The sequence below is a fragment of the Oryzias melastigma genome, linkage group LG17, assembly GCF_002922805.2.
Source record: "Oryzias melastigma strain HK-1 linkage group LG17, ASM292280v2, whole genome shotgun sequence".
Lineage (NCBI taxonomy): Eukaryota > Metazoa > Chordata > Actinopteri > Beloniformes > Adrianichthyidae > Oryzias > Oryzias melastigma.
Genome location: NC_050528.1, coordinates 4181119 through 4206028, shown reverse-complemented (window position 1 = coordinate 4206028; position 24910 = coordinate 4181119). Strand labels below are relative to the sequence as shown.

The following is a 24910-nucleotide window of genomic DNA, read 5'->3' as shown; positions in this document are numbered from 1 at the left end:
AACGAGGGGATAATTAGCGCATGTACTGGTGGATGTTATCAGCGTGCGTCACTGACGAGCTGTAAGTTTATGTTTATTGAGGTTGGTTAGCTTGTTTACTTTCATGTTTGTTTAGCCACTGAAACCGAGTATAAAGGACGAGTAATGCTAATTTTACAGTTCAGCATTTTGGTTGTACATGTTTAAGTTTATGTCATACCTTCAGAAGAGCAGTGGTTTCATATTAAGTGCAAATGTTAACAAACATTGTTATAGAGTCTCTTTTAACCTGCAAAGCAATTACAGGGCATTTCTGTTACAGTTTGAATTTACCAAATTGATTTATTGCTCAGTTTTGTGCTTTGATTTATTTGTAGAAGCATTTAAATGTAGTTTGATTTATTCTCATTTATTTCAGCTTCAGTTTAAGTAGTGTTATTTTCTTTCCTGTTTTAGACCACGCAAAGGAAGAAATATTGATGTTCACTCGTACATCCCAGTTGTTGACCTTATGTGAATGGATGTGAAGAGACAAATAAAGATGCATTCAACGGTGGAAATCGGATCAAAGTTTCAGTGTGTTCTTACCGACACCCCAAAAAGACACCAAGTTCTCTGAACCACGCCCCTTCCTGGATTTCTCTCTCTTTTAGCAGGTAATGCTATATATATAGTTTTTAGTTAGTTTAAAGCTAATAACCATGACCCGATCATTCAACTAATCGAAAATAAATAATTAGTGATTAGTCGACTATTAAAACAATCATTTGTGGAACCACTACTGTCAATCAAACTGTCTTGGACAGACTCTGTTTGAATGAATGATCTTCTTTCCATCAACAGCTCTGCTGCACATGCACTAAACCCTCATCTGTTCCTAGTGTCTAGTTCAGGTTCTGGAGAAGAGAAGATGGTATCTTCACATTGACTGCAGTCAAATGAGCCGCCGTTCACATTTCTGTGGTCAAATCAGCATCACTGGATTTTTGGTGTGAGTTTCATCCAATACTTACGGTAGCAGGACTGAGAACGCTGGAAAATCTCCACCAGACTCCACGGAGCTTCTTGATGTGACCACGGAAATGTGAACGGCGGCTCATTTGACCGCAGTTGGAAAGGATTGTAAATCAATGAAAGAGCATTTTGATGTTAGCTTTGATTATTTTATCAAGAACTCTGAGAAACCAATGATTGAATGTATTGATCACAGTCAATAAACATTGGAGAATTAGCTAAAAGAGTCTTTGGTGAACTGGAAGGAGAAGAATCAGGATTTTGGAGGAAGTTCTGTCCATGAAGATCTTCACTTCCTCGTCTGGATCAGAACCATACGGATATTGCTTGACGTCTTTATGTCGCAGCGATGAAGATTTACACTACAGAGCTATCAAAATCTGACATGAAAAATGGCTTTTTAAGACATTGAGGTTGTGGGATTTTAGAAACTTAATAATCATAATTAAAACAGTACTGGGAACATTTTTTGTATTTAAACAAATGTCATGGGGGACTCGAACCGATATAAAGGTCGAGTTGAGCAGGTTGCTGAAGGGCCGACAAACTTCCTTCAACGAGTTCTGAAGAAGAAAGAAAAAGAAACTGTTTATTGCTGGAGTACGCAGGCTTATGGCCCCCGTAAACACGTCCAGTCGCTGTTTCATAACCGCTGCAGGTGCTGAGTGACCTGAAAGGATTAACTGACTTCCTTCTTGGGCTGCAGCTCGTAAAAAGAGACGAGCCCATGCTCATTTGAATCTAAAGTCATCGTTTCCGATAGCTTCATAAAAGTTTGAAGAACAGGTAAAACAATGTTGACTCACTACATCAAACCTGACTAAAACACAACTTTCTGCCTCCAGTCTGCTCATGTCAGACAGAAGGTGGAGCTTTGGTTGACGCTCCTGATCCTGTGACACAGACTGATCAGCGATTGCTCCACTGACTCCAGCTGTAATGTCGTCACTGAATGTTCAGAAGGTAAACTCTTGCAGCAGGGAGTGGCAGCTCTGCTATAATTCTCGCAGTGTGCGAGTGTTGTGTGGGTGTGTGCGCTCGCATGTGTGTCAGCAGCGATCAGCGTGCAGTCAGAGCTCCACAAAAGACTCGATAAACCTCATCATTAGTCATGCTGGCTGGTTGCTGCCTATCACTCCTGAGGTGTTTACTTGAGGACTAATACTGGAAGTCCAAGGTGTGTAGCAAAAATGTGTTTCTTGAGGCTACGGGATCTGCAGAACAACAGAAACACCAACTTTTTACACCTGCTCAATAATACATTTATATGGAGCTATTTTGGGGCCATAAATATTTGAAATTCAAATAAAACATTTTGAAAAAAATATTGGTGTTTGGCCCAAAAAATGTAAAATCTCCCAAACCTTTTGTTATTCTAAAATAAACTTCATTATTTTAAGCTTCAAATGTTCATTTTTTTTTAGGTTTCAAAACTCAACATTTCAAGTTCAAAACTTTTTCACTTTCAAATATTTTTTTTTTGTTTTCAAATCTAAAAATTTCAAAACTTTTGGCCCCATTGTGGCGCATTGGGGCGGGGCTAACCCAAAGGACCAATCAAAATCAATGTTAACTTCAGTCCCGGTGAGTTCACTGACTCTGAGAACTGTGATGATTATGGTCAGAAAATGGCTGTTTAGTCTGAACTATCATAGTCTGACGTTGTTTTAAAATTCAAAAACGAAAAAAATAAATATTTGAAATTGAAATTTTGAAACAGAGCATTTGAGCAATTGCTTATTTTAGAAAAAGCAAAAGGTTTTGGACATTTTACATTATTCTTTGGCCAAACACTATGGAGCTAAATTGGAGCCAATATTATCTGATACCCAAAAAATGTTTCTGTTTGGCCAAAAAAAAAGTGAAATGTCCAAAAATGTTTGCTAATCTAAAAGAAACTTCATTATTTTCAGCTTCAAATGTTCTGTTTTTTCAGGTTTCAAAATTCGAAATTTCAATTTCAAAACTTTTTTTAAGGTTCAGATCTTTTTTCAATTTTTTGATTTTGAAATTTTCAGATTCAAAAACAAACAAAAAAGAGTTGAAAGTTAAAGGATTAAAGGATTAGAAATTGAAATGTTTAGTTTTAAAACCGAAAAAACAGAACATTTGAAACTGAAAATAATTGTGTTTATTTTAGAAACAGCAAAAGTTTTTGACATTTTACACTTTTTTTTGGCAAAAACAGTATGGAGCTAAATTGAGGCCAATATTATTTGATACCAAATTGAAAAAAAAATATTGGGGTATGGCCAAAAAATTGAAATGTCCAAATCTTTTTGCTAATCTAAAATAAAAATAATATTTTTTTTCTTTAAATGTTCTGTTGTTTCAGGTTTCAAAACTCAAAATTTCAATTTCAAATATTTTTTTTTCACTTTCAACTTTTTTTTTACATTTTCAGATTCAAAAACAAGTAAACAAAAAAAAGAGTTGAAAAAAGTTTTGAAATTCAAATTTTGACTTTTGAAAACCAGAACATTTGAAGTTGTTTTTATTAAATATATTAAAATATTATTTTATTATTGCAAAAAGTTTTGGACATTTTACATTTTTTTGACCTGACACCAATATATTTTTCAATCTGTTTTGTTTGGGTTTCAAATATTTAAAGCCCCAAAATAGCTCCATACCGGTCAGGTTCCTGTTCCTCCTGTGATCTGTGACATCCTGATGGTTGCAATTTTAAAATAAACTTACTTATTTTAAGCTTCAAATGTTCTGTTTTTTGGTTTTAAAACTCAAAATTAAATTTTCAAACTTTATTTTCACTTTCAACTCTTTTTTTTCATTATCAAATCTGAAAATTTCTTTTTCAATACTTTTGGCCCCGTTGTGGCGCGTAGGGGCGGGGCTAACACAGAGGACCAATCAAAATCAATGTGGGTGGTAACGTCAGTCCCGGTGCATTCACTGACTCTTAGAAAATGTCTGTTTAGTCTGTACCATTATAGTCTGAAGTTGTCCCAAGACAGGTGTAAAAAGCAGAGATTTATCGCGTACAAAACACATTTTTACGCCTTTAAGCAACATAATGAAACTGGACTTTGAACGAGCTAAAACAGCATCTCGGACGCCTGGTTTGTTCATAAATACAGCATTTTTACAGCCATAAACAAGATTTGTTTCACTTATAATAACAGAAAAACATTCTGTATTCTATAGTTTTAAACCTGTTTTAGAAGGGACACTTTGGATAAATTATCGGTTAATTTTATTACCATCTGCACAAAAAACACAAAGTTAATCTTAAGAAAACATCTCTCTGAAAAGATCTCTGCAAAGCTTCAAAACAAACAGGAAAAACACATGTAAGCCGATGATAAATGTCAACATGTGAGTGGGCAGCGTTTCCACATATAGCCTGTTCTGAACAAGTCTGTAAAGTAGGTCGAGCACATCTCAACCAAGATTTGGGTTGATGTGCGCCCCTCCTGTATTACCAAAGCGGTGTTGACATCCAACTGCCAAAAAGTAAACACTAACTTTGAATCGGAGCAGAAGAAGGGATCGCGTTCAGGGAGGTAAAAGAGCCGAGTCGCAGCAAAGAATTTATGATAAACTCCTGAGACAGAGCGGTTAAACACCAGCGAACAAGAACACGGACTTGTGTACCAAAATCAGACAAAATGAAACAAGTCGAGCTCTGCCATAAACTTTGGGTCTCATTTTTATGTTTGGGCAAAAGTTTCTGTTTGATTTTGTGTGTGTGGTAACAGAGACATCCAACTTTCTAATTGAAAGTCAAAATATCCCAATCAGAAGGTTTTAGTTCTCCTAAAGTCCAAATACGATCATCTTTTGATCTGTTTTCAAAGCATTTTACGCTAGGTTCACACTGGACGCCGAACCACCATGAAGCTGCACGGAGAGGACGCCGCGCGTCATCCGCTTTCTCCAGCAGTTCACACCAGACGCTGATTTTCTGCGACAGGAACGTCTGCTAGAGCTTTTTTATTATTATTAGGTTAATTACCTAAAAAAATTACTCAATGTTTCTACTAAGAAGAACCAAGTAGTTTAGGCCTTTGTTTGTTGCTAAGACACACAGAGAGAAGCGTGTTGTGATTGAGAGTTTGTTTTCATCTCTACAGTCTGTCTAGACTGCTTCCGGGTCACTTTGGCTGCTGCTTCCATGTCGCTTCTGCGTAGCGTCCGTGTTGCCTCCGCGTCGCTTCACAGTGCTTCAAGTCGCTTCTGCATAGCGTCCGCGTCGCTCTGTGGCGCTTCCGGGTGACTTTAGCTAATGCTTCCGTGTCGCTTCAGCTACTACTTCCGCGTCGCTTCGTGGAGCCTCCGCGTCGCTTCAGTGACTGCTTCCAAGTCACTTCCGCATAGCGTCCGCGTCGCTCTGTGGCGCTTCTGGGTCACTTTAGCTACTGCTTTCGCGTTGCTACAGCGACTGCTTGCACGTCACTTCTGCGTAGCGTCCGTGTCGCCTCTGCGTTGCTTCACAGTGCTTCTGCGTCGCTTCGTGGAGCCTTCGTGTCACTTCAGCGACTGCCTTCGTGTCGCTTCAGCGACTGCTTCCAAGTCGCTTCTGCATAGCGTCCGCGTCGCTCTGTGGCGCTTCCGGGTCACTTCAGCTACTGCTTCCACATTCAGTGAGTCTTTTGTTTTTTTAAATCTATCTTTTTGTAGGACATAGTTTCTCCAGAGCGTCTTCTCTAAGGTGTAGCAAGGAGCAACCCCGCCCCCTCTTCCCGTCACCCATCTTTTTCTCTCCCTCTAGCTTACAGCCCCTCACACCCTCAAACTAACATTACCAGTGTAATAAAAATGCTGTATTTTCTACCTCACAAAAACAATCTTGAAACAGTAACAATCTTCTTTACTTATGTTTTCTATCATCAAATGTCTCAAAAAGATGCTAAAAACACATTTTATCAGAATGGCTCGATAAACTACGCCTCTGTGTCAACATGTTTTGTATCTTTCCCAACACAAATAGCCGAACTCTTCCTGTCGTTTTTTCTTCCTCTTTCTTTACCTGCAACTGAATTAACTTGCGTCCAGAGTCTGATGATTACATTATCTCTTCTGAGATAAGAGAGACATAACTTGGAAGTAACATGACGTGTTTATTTGAACTCAGCAGCAGAGGATTTTGTGCCTTTCAGTCAACAAAGTTCCTTCTCTGAAGTCAAATCCATGAATAAAAACCGTGTTTGAGTTAAAAAAAACAATCTGTTTCCAGCTCATGATGAAAGGACACGAAAGGATAACTGGAAATTAGCAAGAAGCTGTTTCAAGTGCCTTAGGTCACTTTTTGGGTCATTTTGAAACCTTTAGACCTCAAAAACGGCTCCAATCGTCGTTTGATTTATATTCAAAGCATCCTTAGTGGTCTTTCAATTATGATTGATGATTTTAGCCAAAATACAAAAAATCTCTGGTGTTTTCTAGAGACACCTCATGATTCAATGACGGTTCAGGATGTAACGATCCAACTATGAAATGATTCAAATATGACACAATTATCAATATATCCCATATCTGCATGTTTTCTCTTTACCACAAGATCAACACAACTCACTTTTTCACAAACTGCATTTTTAAGTAAAGACAGTAAACTTGTTTAACTTTTATTAGGAACATAAAAATTCTGACATGAAAAATATTTCCTTTTGTAATCAAAAATATTGCACAGCATAAAAGGGGAAAAAAATCCCTGAATTCATCAACCTAAAATAACATGATTGTTATTTTTTATCATAATGGAACGCTCTTCAACTCACGCCTAACAAAATAGTGTTTAGCAAATGAACACATTTCAGTTATACAGCTCTCATTCTTCACCACAGAATTCACTCTCAAGTCCTTTTCTATAAAAGCTCTGACTGAATTTGTTATTCGCTTTGTCTTTGGAAGTTCATCCAAGTTTGTGAGCTCTTCAATAATGTCCGAGTGAGAAACACATTTAGTTCCGCTTTTACTTTAACTTTAAATCATATACATTTTTCGATTATTTAAAATTCATAAAACGATTCAGAATCATAATCGATGCATCTAATAAACCCCCCATCACCTCCACCACCACTACTTTTTTCTAGGACATAGTTTCTGCAGACCGGCAGGAGTTCATTAGAAATTCACCTCTGAGTTTTGGGCGGTACTGCCCTCCTACATCACAAATATGATCTTTTTCAAACTGTATTTTTTCGTCTGCCTCTGATTTACAACAATTTGAATTGATTTTCTTTAAATATGTCCTCCATCATCAGAGAAACATGTTAAAAACATAATTTCATGGGTTGTTGACGATGCAACGATAAAAAAAGTCCTTTATTCTCTCTGTGCACTCGGCTAATGTTTCCTGAATGAATATATGTATGATAAATGACTGATCACAGACCAGCAGAACTGATGGTCATTGTTTTGGTGGTGGTAGTGGGGGGGGTCGTTGAATAAACAGACTTTGTTGACGATTTTAAAACTTCCTGATTTCCTGCTCTCTGTTCAGGGGAAATGCTATCTTCCTTTGCGTGGGAGATGCATCAATCTCCAGGGAAAAACATCTTAGGGCCCCAGAAAAGAAAGACGGGCCAGTAAAGATGGGAGGATACCCCTGCAGCCCCCCCATCTGCCCCCATCCCCAGTGAATGGAGGAGCACACCCCCTCCGCCTGACATCTCAGGAAGTGGATCTTTGCAAAAGGGTCAGCTAAAAAAGCTAGACGCAGATGGTTACCGATTGTTGTCTCCGGGGGAGACGGACACAAGGAGGACTTAAATCAAACTCTATGAGCTCTTTGGGAAGACGTTCAGATGGAGCGGAAGTGAAAGGAGAGAACTATGTGGGTTCAGCTCACCCAGTTATGGGGTCAAACTGCAGAGAAGGGCAGTAAAACCTCACACACTGATGACCTTTACAGCCAACAATGAGGCGAAGCTCTGAGAGCGGTCACCTGAAGAAACAAACAGCGTCCTGCTTAAAATAATTACGTTTATGACTCTGACTGGCCTCGTCTGAGTCAGTGAAATGAGGTTTGAGCAAAGTGACCAAATAAAGGCCAGAAAAGGCTGATGTTTACTCTGTATCTGATGAGAGCTCTCACCAGTTAGTGAGACACTCCAGATACCTGTAACTGGGCCCGTCTCAGTGTTTATTCTGCAACTCAGAGGGAAGAAACGGAGGATTTCGCTTCTGCACAAACAGGACAAATAGTTGGATCCACGTTTGTGAGCAGGACGCAACAGAGAATCATTCTGAGATTCAAAGGAGAGAAAACTGAGCTCTTCATGGTGAACCATGTTGATACAAAAATCTCTAAAGCAGGAAAAGGAGGCAAACATCTTCAAACAACAACAGTGAGAGCTCAACATTTTGTTAAATGTGGATAGAAAAACAGCCTTTTCCCCTCGGAGTGAAGTGTACTACAACTGTAGTACAACCAAAACCCCAAACTGTTGGGACAATGCAGAGTAGGAGTGTGTATTGGCAAGAGTCTGGCGGTACGATACATATCTCGATACACATCTCACGATATGATGCTGTACATATCGCGATACACATCTAACGATACGATACATATCACAACACACATTTCACGATACGATACGTATTGTGATGCATATCTCACGATACAATAGATGTTGCGATACACATCTCACAGTTCAACACATATCGCGATACACATCTCGTGATACACTACATATGATTATACACATCTCGCGATACAATACATATCGCAATACACGTCCCACGAAATGATGCAAATCTTGATACACATCATGAAACAAAACATATTGCGATACAAATCTCACAATACAATGTATATCTTGGTACACATCTCACGAAAAAACAACATCTCGTGATTCACATTTCGCAGTACAATACATATTGCGATACGTTTCTCACTATACGATACATATCGCGATACACATCTCGCTATACGATGTATATCGCGATACACATCTCACGGTACGATGCCTATCGCGATACACATCTCGCTATACGATACATAACGCGATTCACGCCTCACTATACGATACATATCGAGATGCACCTCTCACGGTATGATGCATATCCCGATACACATACGATACAAATCGCGATACACATCTCACGGTACGATGCATATCGCGAAACACATCTCACGGTACGATACATATTGCGATACACATCTCACGATATAATGCGGTACATATCACGATACACATCATGTATCACAACATCGCAATATGTATTGCACATCGTGTATTGCAATATGTATCGAGAGATGTGTATCACCATATGTATCGTACCCAAAAAAGAAGTCACATAGGACAGTTTTCAAGTTTACATTTTTTTACTTTAGTTTTTAAAATATTAATTGAAAAGATCATATTTCAAATTCAAGCAGAAGAGCTAAAACGGTCCGTTATTAATTCTAGTGGAATTTTTTAGATGTCAGATTTTGATGCTTGTGGCACCAAGAAGGTGCAAAAAAAAAAGAGAGAAAAAAAGAGGCTAATTCAATCAAAATGGAGGAATGAGAGGAGAAAAGAGAAAAAGGTGTAAACTAGAGCTGAGGATCACTGCCAGAATCTCAGACTGAACTCATTAAAAAAAAAAAAAAAAAAAAAAAGGCAAATTGAACTATTTTGGTTTTGTCATCCATTCCAAAATAGAATCTGTTCCCTCATTAAAAAGAAGTTTTATAAAACCACAGACTCTGGGGTTTTATAAAAAATACTTTTATTGAGTAAACAGATTTATGGGCGGAGCTACAGAGTGCAGGCGGGAAGACCCGCCTCCTTGTCATTTTTGAGTCAGTTTTAAAATCACTATTGACAAAAATTAAGAAAACCATTGATAAAAGCCTCTTTAAGCGTTGCATTAAAAATACTAATTTAAATCAAATCTCGAGCCCCTCAATTTTTTTTGCTCCGCCCCTGTATCATGTACGGTGGCTCATGTGGGCCATCAGCACTTTGGCCTTAGCCGAAACCAGCACAGTTTCCATGCTATGGCAGGACGAAATTCTTATTTGTGAAAAAAATCTATAATTATAATTCATCAATAATAAAACTGTTTAAATTTGAATAGTAAAAATACAATTTGTTGAAAATGTATTTATTTTTATCATTCAATTAATAAATGCTATTGTTAAATAATTCATATTTTTTATGAATTAAAAAGTTACAACAAATTGCAGAAGAGAAAATCAATTAATGAATTTTTACATAATATTAGTGCATTTTGTAAGGATTATTTGTATGTTTTTGACTGAAATGCTTTAAAACACGAAGAAATTTTACTTGATATTCAAATGTACGTCAAGAAAATGTAATATTTGGGTTTGTAAAGTGTCTAATAACAAGAAAAGGAAACCAAACTGTGTAAAAAAATAAGGGACAATTTCCAAAAAAAACACAATAACTTGTGGAAACAATCTAAACTGCAGTAAAGTGATGGTTGGCAGTGAGGCTTCCACATTGCTGGGCAGGTCTTGGCCCACAGCGGAGGGTTTTTCCGAGCATGAATTGCCCTTTATTTTAGCCGGAACCACAGAATCTTAAAGTCCTACTCCAATAATTTTTGATCTACTTTCAAAGAGTTCCCAGACGTCTTATAATTATGATTATGGCATTTATTGCATTTTCTAGGACACAGTTTCTGCAGAGCAACAGGGGTTCATTAGAAATTGAGACCATTGGTACAAAGCAACCCCGCCCCTCTTCCCCTCCCTGGTACTGAGAGCTCGGAACAAGAAGCATTTTTCTAAAAAGAAAAAAAAAAAAAAAGCTTAAAAAACGTGGAATGTTTTTCTTGTAAAAAGTGAAACAATCTGCCAATAGAAATAGTAGAATTTGTCTTGGTAAGATTTTTTTTTTTACGTTGTGTTGTCCTACTCTTTTAGAGGTAAATTTAATTAAAGATTTGTAATAAAACACACATATTTTGATATATTGCTCTAATAATACGAAATACTATGTCCTAAAATAGGCATTTATTGCTAATAGAAAGGTTTATATCTTTAATATAGGGACATTTATAAACATAAAATATCCTATTTTATGTGCTACAACAATCCAACTGTCCTTATTTCTAGACTGATTAATTAAAAATAAAAGTAGACTTAAAGTTTTAAGTTTTATTGGAGTTACTGATTAAAATTAGATGTTTTCCAGATAAACGAGAAAAGTTTTAAACCAGAAACTAGACAAAAATACACTCAAAGTGGTGCAGGGCAACAATTTTGTTTCTGGTGTCCTTTGACAGCTCTTTGGTCTTGGTCATAGTGGATTCAGAGTGTTTGAGGTTGTGGACAGGAGTCTTTTAGATAACCAGTTCAAACAGGCGTCATTAATGCAGGTAACGAGTGGAGGACAGAGGATCCTCTCACAGAGACAGAAATCTGGCTTGTTTGTAGGTGACCAAATACTTTTTCTTCGTCATAATTGGCAAATAAATTCTTTAAAAATCAGTCAATGTGATTTTCTGGATTTTTATTCTCCTTTTGTCCCTTACAGTTGAGGTTTACCTGATGAAACTCTCATTTAAGTGGGAGAACTTGCACAACTGGTGGCTGACTACATACTTTTTTCTGGCAGCTCCTGACTCACAATGATTTGAAAAAAGAAAGAATCAAAACTGCAACATCTAAAAAAAACTCTGAAGTCTTCATTTGGTTCATTTGAAGCTTCTGGAAAATCTGCTGTTTTTCAGAAATCAGCTAAATTCCTCTTTGATTCTCCAAACAGAAAAGTGTCTGATGGATCCAGCAGAACTTTTCCAATAACAAAGGCCGGTCCAGCTCTCCCCAACGCTCCGTTGAAAAGTCCATTAGTGCTGTGAGAAATTCATCTGAAAGCTCGCATAGCTCCAAACCACACTCACATTCCAGCCGCTTTCCCCCTAAAAATCTTCCAGAATTCAACCCACTTCCTCCGTCACATCCAGACATTTTATCCATCGGAGCCCCCCCCACGCTGCTCTTAAAGCTCTACTCCTCTTCAGTCCCACAGGAAGCCTGAGAGGAAGAGTGGACAGGGAGTGGGCGGCGAGAACGCAGCAGCAGAACTACAGTCCTCATTCTAGCAAACATCACTGAGTCCGGTCCGAACAGAGGCGGCAGGACGACATTCCGGGTGAAGAAAGCAGCCGGGATCGGGATGAAGAAGAGCCCAAAGAGCTCCCACTTCATCTAAAAAAAGATGATCAGTGCTCCTTGAGGGGGGCTGCTCTCTTATTTTTAGTTCAGAGAAGCTCTAACCAGCGTTTCTCTGTTTCCGTCTTAGTCATGACGACTTCACAAAAGTCGACCCACAAAGGGAAAAACCTCAGTAACATCCAGCATTACTCACTGGTGCAATCAAAACTCTCCAAACGGACAATTAAGAAAACCTGCTTTCCTTCTTTTTTACTGTGGTAGTGGGGGGGGGGCACAGCCTCCCCAAAAGTTATTTTCTCCCATGTGAAAATGTTCCCACAAAAAAAGCATGACTAATTTCATTTGTACAGGAACGCTTACGCACATTCTCAGAGTTCTTCCTGCTGACACATAAAAATGAAACGTCTGACAGTAAGAAAAGGACAACAAGTCCGAGTGCTGCCAGCCCAGCGGCAGCTCCGTGCAAATCCCTCCAGAATCCCTAAAAATGGAAAAGCAGGCGGAAATCCACGGGAGTTTTTCCATCATAAACCCCCCAGCTCACATTTCAGCCATTGTTAGTGCCTGAGGTGCTGGACAGAAACGAGGCTGCCACAGAACCAAAACAATGAGCAGAGCTTTGTGAAGATGATTATAACTGAGGAGTTCTGTTGTTTTAAGACCCCCCCCCCCCAACCCCTCCACTGCAAACACACAGGGAGGCGTTCTTGCAAAGCCAAAGGCCGTGCTGCTCTCCATCAGTCTTCAAAGGCATGAGACCCCCCTGACCAGCTCCTTTCATGCTATCAGCACTCCTGCTCAGCACAACGGCCTATCTGGGTATACGTGCACGACGTGCACAACACAAACACTCAAAGGGAAACTTCATGTTTGTGCCACAGAACAAACAAGTCAAGTAAGAAGCAGACTCCAAAAACGGTTAAAAGTCAATCCAGAGGATAAACATCAATGTCTGCATTTAATATTTGATAGATTGAACTTCACTTTGCTCTACAGCAGGAGTGTCAAAGTCAGTCGCACATGGGGCCAAAATCCAAAACACAACTTAGGTCACGGGCCGGACAGAATGAACATTTATTATACACTCTAAAACTACATTTAAAACTTTAAAACCGTAACTTTTTAACATAATTATGAACTAGATATATAACATTACCTGTGATAATGCTAGTGTGAATGCTGTAAGCTGAATTTGGCTACTGAAGATGCTAAAATTGATAGCTAAAAACATTAAAGCTGATTGCTGAAAACGCAGAAGCTAATAGCCCGCTAAAATATTAGCTAAATGCCAAATTAGCCTAAAAAAAGACCTTAGGTTAGCCAAAACAGCTAGCATGTAGCTGAAAAATTAGCTACACTTCAAAATAGCCTAAAAATCTGGAAAAAGCCTAAATTAGCCAAAACAGCTAGCATGTAAATAGTAGCTTAACTCCCCAAAAAACTTCAAAAAAGCCTAAATTAGCTCAAATAGCTAGCATGTAGCTGAAATATTATCTAAACTCCAAAACAGCCTAAAAGCCTTTATAAAAAAGCTTAAATTAGCTCAAACAGCTAGCATGGAAATATTAACCTAACTCCAAAATGGCCTAAAAAACTTTTTTAAAAAAAGCCTAAATTTGCCAAAATAGCTAGCGTGTAGCTGAAATATTAGCTAAACTCTAGAATAGCCTAAAAAATCTCAGTAAATGCCAAAATAGTCCAAAAAGGTAGCAGAATGACATATTTTAAAACTTTAAAACTGTAACTGTTTTACATAAATATGAATAATAAAAATGCAGGAACATTATTCCAGAATAAATCAACTTAAACCTTAAATAACTTTTAATATTTTACTCTCCATAAAAATATATTTGGTCAAAATTATACAAGTTAAATACAAGATAACATCGGGCCATTATTAACAATAAAATAAAATGATCTGAAGGGTCAAATAGAATTGCCCGGGGGCCAGGTCCGGCCCCCGGGCCTTGACTTTAACACATGTTCTCTTTATCTTTCCACGCTTTTTCAAAATCAGCACCTTTTTCGTCTCATTTAGAGCTAGGATCTAGAAATAAGCAGATTAATAATATTTAAACACTGGAGCTCCAGTGCTTTTGTTCTTTGATTTACTGTCATTTTTAATTGTTAATGCAATAATTCCAGTAGATTCTGAAAGCGGCTCGTCGACAATAGAAAAACTTGATTTAAGACTCAAAAAAACTCCAATTGCACCATTTATTTTTAAGGATGTTACAGTATTTTAAACTTCAATAAAGTCAGACTGGCATTCGTTGTCATTAAAAATCTAAATTATATTCAAAGAACAAGTGCTGGTTTTGATTTTATGAGGATTTTTTAAGACTTAAAAAAGATAAAATCTCACAAAGTATTTTTGAATCGTTTCTGTTTTTTAACACTTAATAGAAGACAAAACTAACTTCTTAGTCACTTTTCAGAACGGAGTAACGACTTGTTTTAAGACAAACAATAAATCCTGATAAATAGTAATAAAAATAATAAATCTTAAATATCTTGTTGAGTTATTTGATCTCAAAAACATCTCATTTTAAGCAACATTTTTAAAGAAACAAGATGTTTTCACTGAACATGATATGTTTCAAGCATAAGTTTTAGTGGATTCATTTCAAGTGACGGACTCGTTGATTTAGAGAAACTAGAGTTGAATTCCGCTCATATAACAAATGCATTTAACGACGACAGGGCAGACGTTTTTGTGAAGAATCATTTTTGGATTTATCTTAAAATGTTTGACCTTAGACTTTAAGATGATCATGGTTAAGAAATAAGGATAATTGGAATGTTTATACCACTCAAAATACACCATATTTGGAGGTGATTTAAAGACATAAAGAACAATATATGATCATGTTTTTGTCATTATTTCCAATAAAAAGAGCAATGCACCTAAATAAGAGTATTTATGGTTAATTTCAATATTTAATTTTGTCCAAAAGGACAATATGTCACAGTTTATTTTGAGAAATCTTTGGAAAACAAGTTCATTTTGCAGATTTTTTCATGTGTAAATAAGGAAAAGATATTTTTTTTTCTATAGCTAGTTTTGAAAAGGCCATTTTCTTCTCAAATTATCCACAAGCTGTTCTAAAATGAATACGTTTTTACTTATTGTACTAGTTTTTTGCCACTTTAATTAAAATTCACAACCATTAGGTTCATAAAAACTAAAAAAAAAATAGAAAAAAATGCATCTAATTGGGCTGTATGAAATTCATTTAAGGATTCTTATTAAGTAAAAATGCCTGCATGGATAATTTGACAATTTTTTTAGAGTAAAATAAAAGTTTTTTTTTCTATTTTTATGCTCCCTCTTTTTGCAGTGTGCAGAAGTGATCCTTTAAAACAAATATTTGAAGGTTAAACATATAAAGTCCAAGCAGAAGGTTTTTTTAAGATGAACTTTCTGATCATATAATGTATTTTTTGCATTTCTATAACTGAAGGAAAACGTTCTCTGACCTAAAAACCTGGAATGTTTCCAGCGGTTTTCTTCTAATCTTCTCAGTGGTGGAACAGAAAGGTAATGCAGCCCAAAAACAAGCCGATTCATATTAGAAATATAATCTCAGGCGGCTGTTTAATCAGCTCAGGGAGGCTGTTGTTGTAGTGGATATACTGCAGGTCCAGATAATCCCGGCTTCCTGGCACCAGCCCAGAAATGCACTCCGGGGTATTTGTTCCCTCCTCTCTCTCCAGCCGGCCGCTCAGCGATGAAGCTCAAGGGTTTTGCGAGGAAAACATAAGACGGCGAACATCTAATGATACTTCAAGAGGCACAGGGCTGTAATATGATGCAGAGCACTGGGTACATACTTGTAATCTGTGACCGGCACTAATGGTTTAATGGGCTCTTGCAATAACAATCAATTCAACCTGCAAGGAGGAGAAAAAAAAAAAAACAGACTTCCTGCCATTTTTTTCACCAGCCTGCAGGCTTCAATTATGAAAACAAACTGTAATGAAGATGTTCCGCTCAAAGTCCCAGCAGGAAATTAATCCTGAGCTGAGTGAAACAATGGTGTTGTTGAGATTGAGCGAGGAACTGAGCAGGTACAGCGGCGGGGAGTGCAGCACGCCTCGCTTTACAGCTGCAGGAATTCCTCACCATTGAACTGGTTCTGTTCGTCTTTAACGGCAGTGAAATCGGTTTTATGACGACGCCTGTGAAACGGTGAGACCAGCTGACATCCTCGTCTGCTTCTCCAACCCGACTTCCTGTCGTTTACTTCCTGCAGCCACGAGACCGCTTTATTGTGATGAGGAGACTCTTTTATTTACTTGAGAAAATTAGACATCCGTGGTCATTACACACACACTGTTTACTCTTCCAGCTCGGCAGGACTTTTATTTTAGTGTCATTAACACGTCTCTGTTAAGATGCTTTTTGGTTTTTCAACACAGTCTCCCTCCCAACTATATGGACGTATGATTCCGCATGATTCATTTTTTGGTGTTAGGTGATATGACGATACATTTCATGAGGGTGTTTATTTCTCCTCTATCTTTTATATAGTTTCTGAGCTAATTTGATCAATTATTAAACCAAATATATCATTAAATAGACTGAGACAATTTCATAGGTGTTGCCTCGTCAGTGTTACACAAAAACTGTATATAAGTGAAAATAAAGACAAATTAAAAGAGATTCTTTGCAAAGAAACCCTGTTTTGTGACGTAAAACTGCTTTGTGTTCTTTGATTCTAACTCATGCAGGTTTTACGACATACTTTACGTTACTTAACACGATGGACGCGGAACAGCTTGAAGTTGTTTCCCCGGAGCAGAAACACAGATGCAGGCGGACCAAGAAGAAGATCTTTCAGAAAAAGAGGTCTCGTCGGGGATTTGGTTACATTTTGGATTCAAGACGCCCGACGATGAGCAGAAGACAGTAATAAAGGAGCTACGCTAGGAGGCTAATCCCGCGCCGATGCTAACACAACAAACCTTCTATTACTCAAGAAAGTCTACAAAAAGAAACGTATGAGATGACAAAAAATAAGAGATAATCCAAGCTCTGGAACAGGACTGTAATAAGCATCCAGATTCTCGCAATCTGCTCTGGAAAATTCAAATACAAAAATTTGCTACGTCCAAGATCGCTGATTCACGATCTTTATAAATATAGTAGAATAGAATAGAATAGAATATAGAATAGAAAATACTTTATTAATCCCTTTGGAAGTCCTCAGGGAAATTCAGGTACCAGCGTCTGTACAGCACACAAATGGAGTAAAATATAAAGTAAAATAGACTGAATATAGCTAAATATGCAATAGAAAAAATAATAAATACTGCAGAAAATCAACATTGCACGATACCCTGAAAGATTGGACATATTGCACTGGTAAGAGTATTGGTAAGAGTATTGGTAAGAGTATTGGTGAGAGTATTGGTAGGAGTATTGCACATGTATTCCGGTTATAGTAGAGTGCAGTATAGTAGTATAGTAGAGTGTAGTATAGTAGTATAGTAGAGTGTAGTATAGTAGTATAGTAGAGTGTAGTATAGTAGTATAGTAGAGTGTAGTAAAAATAATGATTGCTCTGAAATAGAGAATATGAACTAAAACTAAGCCGAATGTGCCGTACTACTGTCACCGGAAGTAAACTAATCTTCAAAATAAAATGTCAGTGAAGCTTCCTGTTTTCAAAGTAAGACTAGCGAGTTCTTCCATTCAAGAAATGAGACTGAAGTTTGATATTTTAGGAGTTAAAAGCACATACTTACACATTTGTTACTAGATGTCCAGAGCTGCACTGAGAGGATCCCGTTTGACACAGAGCGACTTTTATTTTGAAAATAAATTAAAAAAAAATCACATTATAAGAGATGCAAGGTTCTTTTTATATTTTTCCCTTGTTTGTGCCATTAAAACAGACAAAATTCATATTTATTATTAATATAAAGAAGGTTGTGAATGCAAATCCAAACTTCTTAAAGGCTAAAGTAAACTAATGCAGCTCCTTTTAGGTTTTGATCAGTAGAAATGGATCCCAAATGGATCTTTTACTGGTAAAGGTTGCCGCCCCCTGGTATAGAATGTGGCGTTAGAGTGCTGTGCGACAGCGTGCGACTTCCATTAGCTTTAGCAACACCTCACAATACCTTCATTACATGCACTTCAATGGTACGATCTATTTCAACCACAAAACAGGAAGACACACCTGAGTCTCCAAATGTATTGGAAAACTGAACCTGCTTGAGTATACATACATACTTTATTTTCATAGTATTTGTGGTATTTTACTCCAAAACGTCATTCAGAACCTTTTATTCAAATTTGCATTTAAAAAATAAAGAATTAAACGTTTATTTCTGTAAATGAGATCCTTCTATAAAACAAATCACACAACCCGGTTATAAAAATGACCGCCCTAAAACAATAAAATGTGCTCAGCCCCAGAATGCCCCTCAGCTCGGTGATTGTGTAAACGTTGTGACAATCTCACACTGAGACTTTGTCACTGCGCCGAAGCAAAACTTTGTTTCCTCACTCGTGTTTGTATTTGACGCCCAAACGTGATATCTGCTTATCAGATTCTAGTTCTGCTGAAAGTTTGAGCCCACAAAGGCTCTTTTCTCCTCTCTGTTGACACAGGTCCGTCAAGTCGTGTCTACATGCAGGCGAAGGTCAAGCAAAGACGACAACAAGGTCCCCGAATAAAGAGGCCTTTGTCCAGAATCTCATTCATCTCCTCCATCATGTTTGGTCTCTCAGACACACTTTTTCCTTTAAAGACACACTTCTGGCAGTCGTGTCATAAGCTGGCTCTGGAAACATTACGGCGTGTCAATTAACAAGCGCTTCATCATGTCTGCACATGTTTACTCTGTACGGAATGTGACAACATTTTCCATTTCATCAAAGTCGTGAAGCTGGACGCCATTTTCCTCTCCATTGTGCTGTTAAAGCTCTCTCTGCTGAAGTTTTTCAAAGGCTAAATGAACCACAGTGCTCTCCTTTCATGTGAAAGGGTTGTAATAACAAAAAAACTGATTAGATTGGACGAAGTTGGTTCTTCACTGAAGGTTTCCCACACCTGGGCAATGAAACATGTAATGACTGCGGCAAAGAAAACACTCGTTTCTCAGGGTTGGCTGAGTGATGAAACCTGGAGGCCTGACAAGCCCAATCAGGATCCCTGCAACATTAAATACAGTTTTTTCCTTTTATAATAAGCAGTTAACCGACGGCATGAAGAAATATCAAATCAAGCCAAATAAAGTCCTGCTGTGTGTTTAAATGTCTGCTGTTTAGACGTGTGAGGATGAAAAACATGAAACTCATGAGAGTCACTTTTAAATTCAGCTGTAGGGGTGAGCAAACATATCGATACTGCGATATATCGCGATATTTAGTCCTGCGATTGATCCTCGATGGGTTCTCACCAAGAATCCATCTTATATTGAGCTGAGCGTCTGAGTCACGTGACGGACCACTTCAGGGACCGTCGGAGTTTTGGTTTTCATGCACTTTGATGTTTAACCTGCTGGTTTACGGTGTAACTTTGGTCAATTTAAGGTGTGAAGTTTTCAAATACTAATGTTAATTTAAAGTCATTCTTAAATAAAAAATGTAGGATTTGATGTAAGAACTTAAATAAAAATGTAATTAAAATAAAGTCCATGAATTCACTGTAAAATAGGGAGGTTGATAGTTAATTGAAGCACTTAAAATTATATAAATTATTATTGATTAAAGTTGTTTATTGCTATTCTATAATAGAATTTGTAAATATTTATTGCCATTATTCTGTGTGTTTTAAGGTTTTTACCTATTGACTGCTTACTGACCAAATGGAAAAATGATAAAGATTGTAAAAATAATCTCAAGTGACAGTCTGAGTAAATCAGCCTTCAATTTTGGATTTCAAATGTGGGAAAAGTGCACAAAAAATTAGATAACACTTGAAAGAGGCTGTAAAACATTATATTCATCATCCTTTGGAGTGACCTTTTGAGGTAGATAACTGAATTACCACTTGAATTATTTCATTTTTGTTCTGTTGCTTACAATAATTCTGTTGATCATGTTTACTAATGTTAACATTGAATTTCACAGATAATTCCAATTCAATTGGTGTCATTTCTTGTTAAAGACATAGTATTACTGATTTCAGTAATGTTGCACTTAAGAGTCTATAAAATAAGACACAAATTGTTTATTATGATTGTGCTTAAGTTAAAAAAAAATAAATTTGGATATATTTTCCCAAAAAATATGTTTTCTTCTGTATAATGTTAGTTATTAGAGAAGATTTTTACTAATTATCGCAGTATCGCGATTTTATCGATGTATCGCGTATCGTATCGTGAGGTACCCAGAGATTCCCTATTCAACTGCATCTGTATGGAGAGATTTTTGTGGCACCATATTGTGAACAAAAGTCACAGTTGTTAGAACAAAATGTCCTAAATTCAAACAAAATGTAAAGTTTTAAGAAGAAAACTTCATAATCTAGAATTGAAAATATTAAATATTTGCTTTCAAAAGATATTTTTGCATTTGCGACACAAATGTTTTCAGATGCGTCGTCGCTCATCTCACTTTCTCCCTATCTTTGATTTTGCGTTCATGAGTTTCAGTTTAGAATAATAAATGTGAGAACAGCCAATCACAGAAACATGGAGAGAAAATAGCATCACCTCAAACTGTTGATTTGTAACTAAACAAACATTTTGTGCTGAAGTACAAAATGTATTAGATGAAAAAAAAAAATCAAAATAAAATTTACAAATGCAAAAGCTTAAAACTAAAGCAAATCTTTAAAAATCCTGCATGAATCGCTCGTTACGCACAGATCGGATTTGAGACTCTTCATAAAACAATTGTCCGTAAGTGATGCGTTTAGTGTCTAGATTCTATTAAATCAAGCGTCTTTGCTTCATACCAAAATAAAACACGGTTCTGGATTTATTTATGTTGGTATTGTGAAGAGTGTGTTTTTAAAATGTCTGCAGAAGAAGAAAACGTCTCATCCATTAATCTTACTTTAAGTTACGATTAAGATTTGTTTTTGAACACTTCTACATGAATAATTGTGTTTACTTTGGACAAAAGAAAACTAGTCCTTTAAAATAAGATACTCAGTGAAAAGGAACATTAAACGTTAAAAATGCCTTTTGTCCTGCTTATCGTTAGATTCATCACTTACAACTGCAGTTGATTTAATCCAAAACACAAGATAATATGCAGATATAAGATAATATGAGCTGCAAATCCTTTTTTTTAAATAACAAACAGATCCTTGAGAACATCTAAGTAATTATCAATAATGTGCTCTGCAGGATTCATAGATCTCAAAGGCCTGTCAGGTTTACACCAGATATTATTCAAAGTTCAAATCGGCTGATAAGAAAAATCTCTGATGGTCCAGAATTCTAGCAGCATTTAAACGCATCACAAACACAAGAATCTTTTGTTTCTCTGAGACGTGAAAAGAGTCTCACATCAGATTTGTGCGTAATTGTGGTTTTGTTTGTGAGTAACGAGCGATTTGAGCGAGATCTGGGCATAATTTAGCGTCAAGCTGTTGTAATTTAAAGTTGTGAATGTGTAAATTGTATTTTTTCTTATTTAATAATGTTTTTACTTTTGCACAAAATGTATTGTATGAGTTACAAATAAAAAAATTACACACTTATCCAAAGTTATGCACAAGTCAAGAATTAAGCACAAATCGACACAAATTAAGAATTACACACGCTAAAATCCGAAGTTACGCAAAAATCCGAAGTTACGCACAAATCAAGAATTATGTACAAATCCAAAGTTAAGCACAAATCCAGAGTTACGCACAAATCCACACAAATTAGGAAATTACACACGCTAAAATCCGAAGTTACGCACGAATCTAAAGTTATGCACAAATCAAGAATTACGTACAAATCCAAAGTTACGCACAAATCCACACAAATTAGGAAATTACACACGCTATCTAAAGTTGTAAACAAATCCAAAGCTACGCACAAATCAAGAATTACACACAAATCCAAAATTATGCACAAAGCTATTTTCTCTCCATAAGAAAGATGAGCGACATCTTATCTGAAAACTTTTAACTTGAAAAATGGAAAACTATTTTTTTAAAGCACAAAAAAAGTTTTTCAAAGCAAATATGTTCGTTTGCAAATTATGACATTTGTTTCTTAAAACTTAACATTTTATTTGAATTTAGGAAATTTCAATCCCAAAACTGTGACTTTTGTTCACAATACGGTGACACAAAACTCTCTCCATACGTCTGAAGCAGGAAGGTTTCTAACTACAAACCAGATTTAAGATCAAACGTCCTGCTCTGAAATAACTCTGGCAAGAACCTGTGCACAAACTCTTCAACACTCGTTCCTGAGGTCCTCATCTGTTCCAGAGTCGACCTCTCAGGTAAATTCTAAATCCTATTAGAGGAGAAAGCGTCCCGGTTCAGCCACCTCCCTGATTACAACAATTCTTCTGCGATCTTAAGGGATTTGTTGGTGAGACGATTGTTCTCGGCTCTGTGGGGGACTTCTGCTTTGAGGGGAGCACAGCCTGGAGCCGGCTCCTCAGATGGGGTCATTAGAGAGGATGGTGAACCGACGGGGGGTCCACGGGATAATGGAGGCAGCCTGATCTGAAGTATGGAAGCTCGACAGCTGAAGAGACGGAGGTCCTGGAGATGAACAAGTAAACAATTCTGGAGATCAGAGATCTCACCTCATCCTTCTGTTTGTGCTTCAGTGGTCTTTTCTATGACAGGGTTCGCCCCCGCGGTGCCTCTCGCCGACACCTCCCGCATTAGCATGTTGACATGAATAAATATAAGGCTGAACACAAACAAGAAGCAAAACAGAAGCTACAGTTATATGAATGGTTGTTCAGCAGCAGAAACATGCTGGAGGTTCTGTCTCAGCTTAATATCTAATGAACTAAATCTCTAAAGATCAATAAATACATGAAAATACTCTAATTTTAGGTTTGCAACAGTTTTTGTTAAAGCGTTTTTATATTGTTGGATTTATTTGTGGTAAAGAAAAATAATTCCCTGCTGGTTTTGCATTTTGTTTGTCTGCAAAATGCAGAACAATTAAGATAAAAGCACTAGAAGGTGCTTATATTGTTGGAAAGTTTCACAAAAAAGAAAAAGTAAATTGTTGTCATCAGTTACGTTTGACCCACAGGAGCTACCTGTCTGACCCTCTGACCCTGCCGACCTGTCGGTCAGAGCTACATGTGACAAACTGATTTAAAAAAAATCTAAATGGCTGCTTTTCTGTTGGTTTCATCTCCATAGCGACTATTTTATTTTTTGATTCCCTGGGGATGACGATCAGATTTATGTCATTTTTAGAAGAATCTGAAAAAGGGAATTTTTAGATTTCCTTGGCAACCAAAGTTTTTTTTAAGTTGTAGTTGGCCCACAATGTTGATCTGTGAGTCTGTTTTTTTCTTTTTTTGCGTTTGTGTTGTGATTTCATGTTTGTTTTCATCTCTACAGTCTGTTTAGATACAAAAACATGATCGAATTTGTCAGTTGGTGTTTTATTGTGAAAAACTGGTTATATTTTGAAAATAAACTGGATTTTCTCAAGTATCTTGATGTAACTTTCTGCAAGAATTGATGCAGATCGCTCGCGGATCGCGCACAAAACAGACCAGAAACGATCCGCTGCACGACCCGAGCCTTCTGTGGAGGACCGCGAAGACCCGCGCCTGGAGTGAACCACAACTTAGGTTAACAAGGAAGCGGCGCTAAAAACCCCATGTTCACCCCATGTTTACCCCATGTTCACCCCATGTTCACCCCATGTTTACCCCATGTTCACCCCATGCTCACCTCATGTTTACTCCATGTTTACCGCAATGTTCTCCCCATTTTCACCCCAATGTTCACCCCATGCTCACCCCATGTTTACTCCATGTTTACCGCAATGTTCACCCCATGTTCACCCCATGTTTACTCCATGTTTACCGCAATGTTCTCCCCATGTTCACCCTAATGTTCACCCCATTTTCACCCCAATGTTCACCCCATGTTCACCCCATGTTTACTCCATGTTTACCGCAATGTTCACCCCATGTTCACCCCAATGTTCACTCCATGTTTAACCCTTGTTTACCCCCATGTTCTCCCCATTTGTATCCAAAATGTTCACCCCAATGTTCACCCCATGTTTACTCCAATGTTCTCCCCATGTTTACCCCATGTTTACCCCCATGTTCACCCCATGTTTACCCCAATGTTCACCCTATGTTCACCACATGTTTACCCCATATTCACCCCATGTTTAAGGTATTAACTTACCAATGATGTCTGTGGAAGAACCGTTTCCACGTCGCTTCAGAATCGTAGGGCTACTAAGTGTTGTAGTGTAGGCCTATGAACTACTAGCTTCATTATTCTTAGCAGAAACATGAGGTAATATTTCTAGAATAATAATTTACCCATGAGCATCACTTCCATGTTGCTTCCGCGGCCAGTTTGAACCAGGCATCATTTATTTCTGATTTTGGGTGGTTTGTCCCGCTGTCATATATATATATATATATATATATATATATTCATATATACAATTTTTTTGACGCATTAATCGCTGATTTTTCTCATACGTGTCTTTCCACTCCGCGCGGGCGTCCCGCCCTCCAGCTCATCGGCTGCTCTCACTCTATCACGGGCGGGTCTCCAACCTCCGAGCTGCGAGATAAAACCGGCCGGCGCTAGGACCTAGAGAGCTCCTGCACCCTAACCCGGCTCCGGTTCGCGTCCAGTACCACGTCTGGTGGTACCGGCTCGCGTCCGGCGCCGCATCCCGAGA

At 37.6% G+C, this 24910-nt stretch overlaps 1 protein-coding gene and 1 long non-coding RNA gene across 2 annotated transcripts in view; one reads left to right on the top strand and one right to left on the bottom strand.

Moving 5' to 3' along the window:
• On the top strand, positions 1-544 carry LOC112147308. Its single transcript, XR_002919432.1, has 2 exons — positions 1-61; positions 436-544. It is a non-coding gene; the product is annotated as an uncharacterized LOC112147308 (long non-coding RNA).
• Positions 1-24910, bottom strand: part of egfra (epidermal growth factor receptor a (erythroblastic leukemia viral (v-erb-b) oncogene homolog, avian)) — an 86160-nt gene that overhangs the window by 37345 nt on the left and 23905 nt on the right. The gene's annotated exons all lie outside the window — the stretch shown is intronic.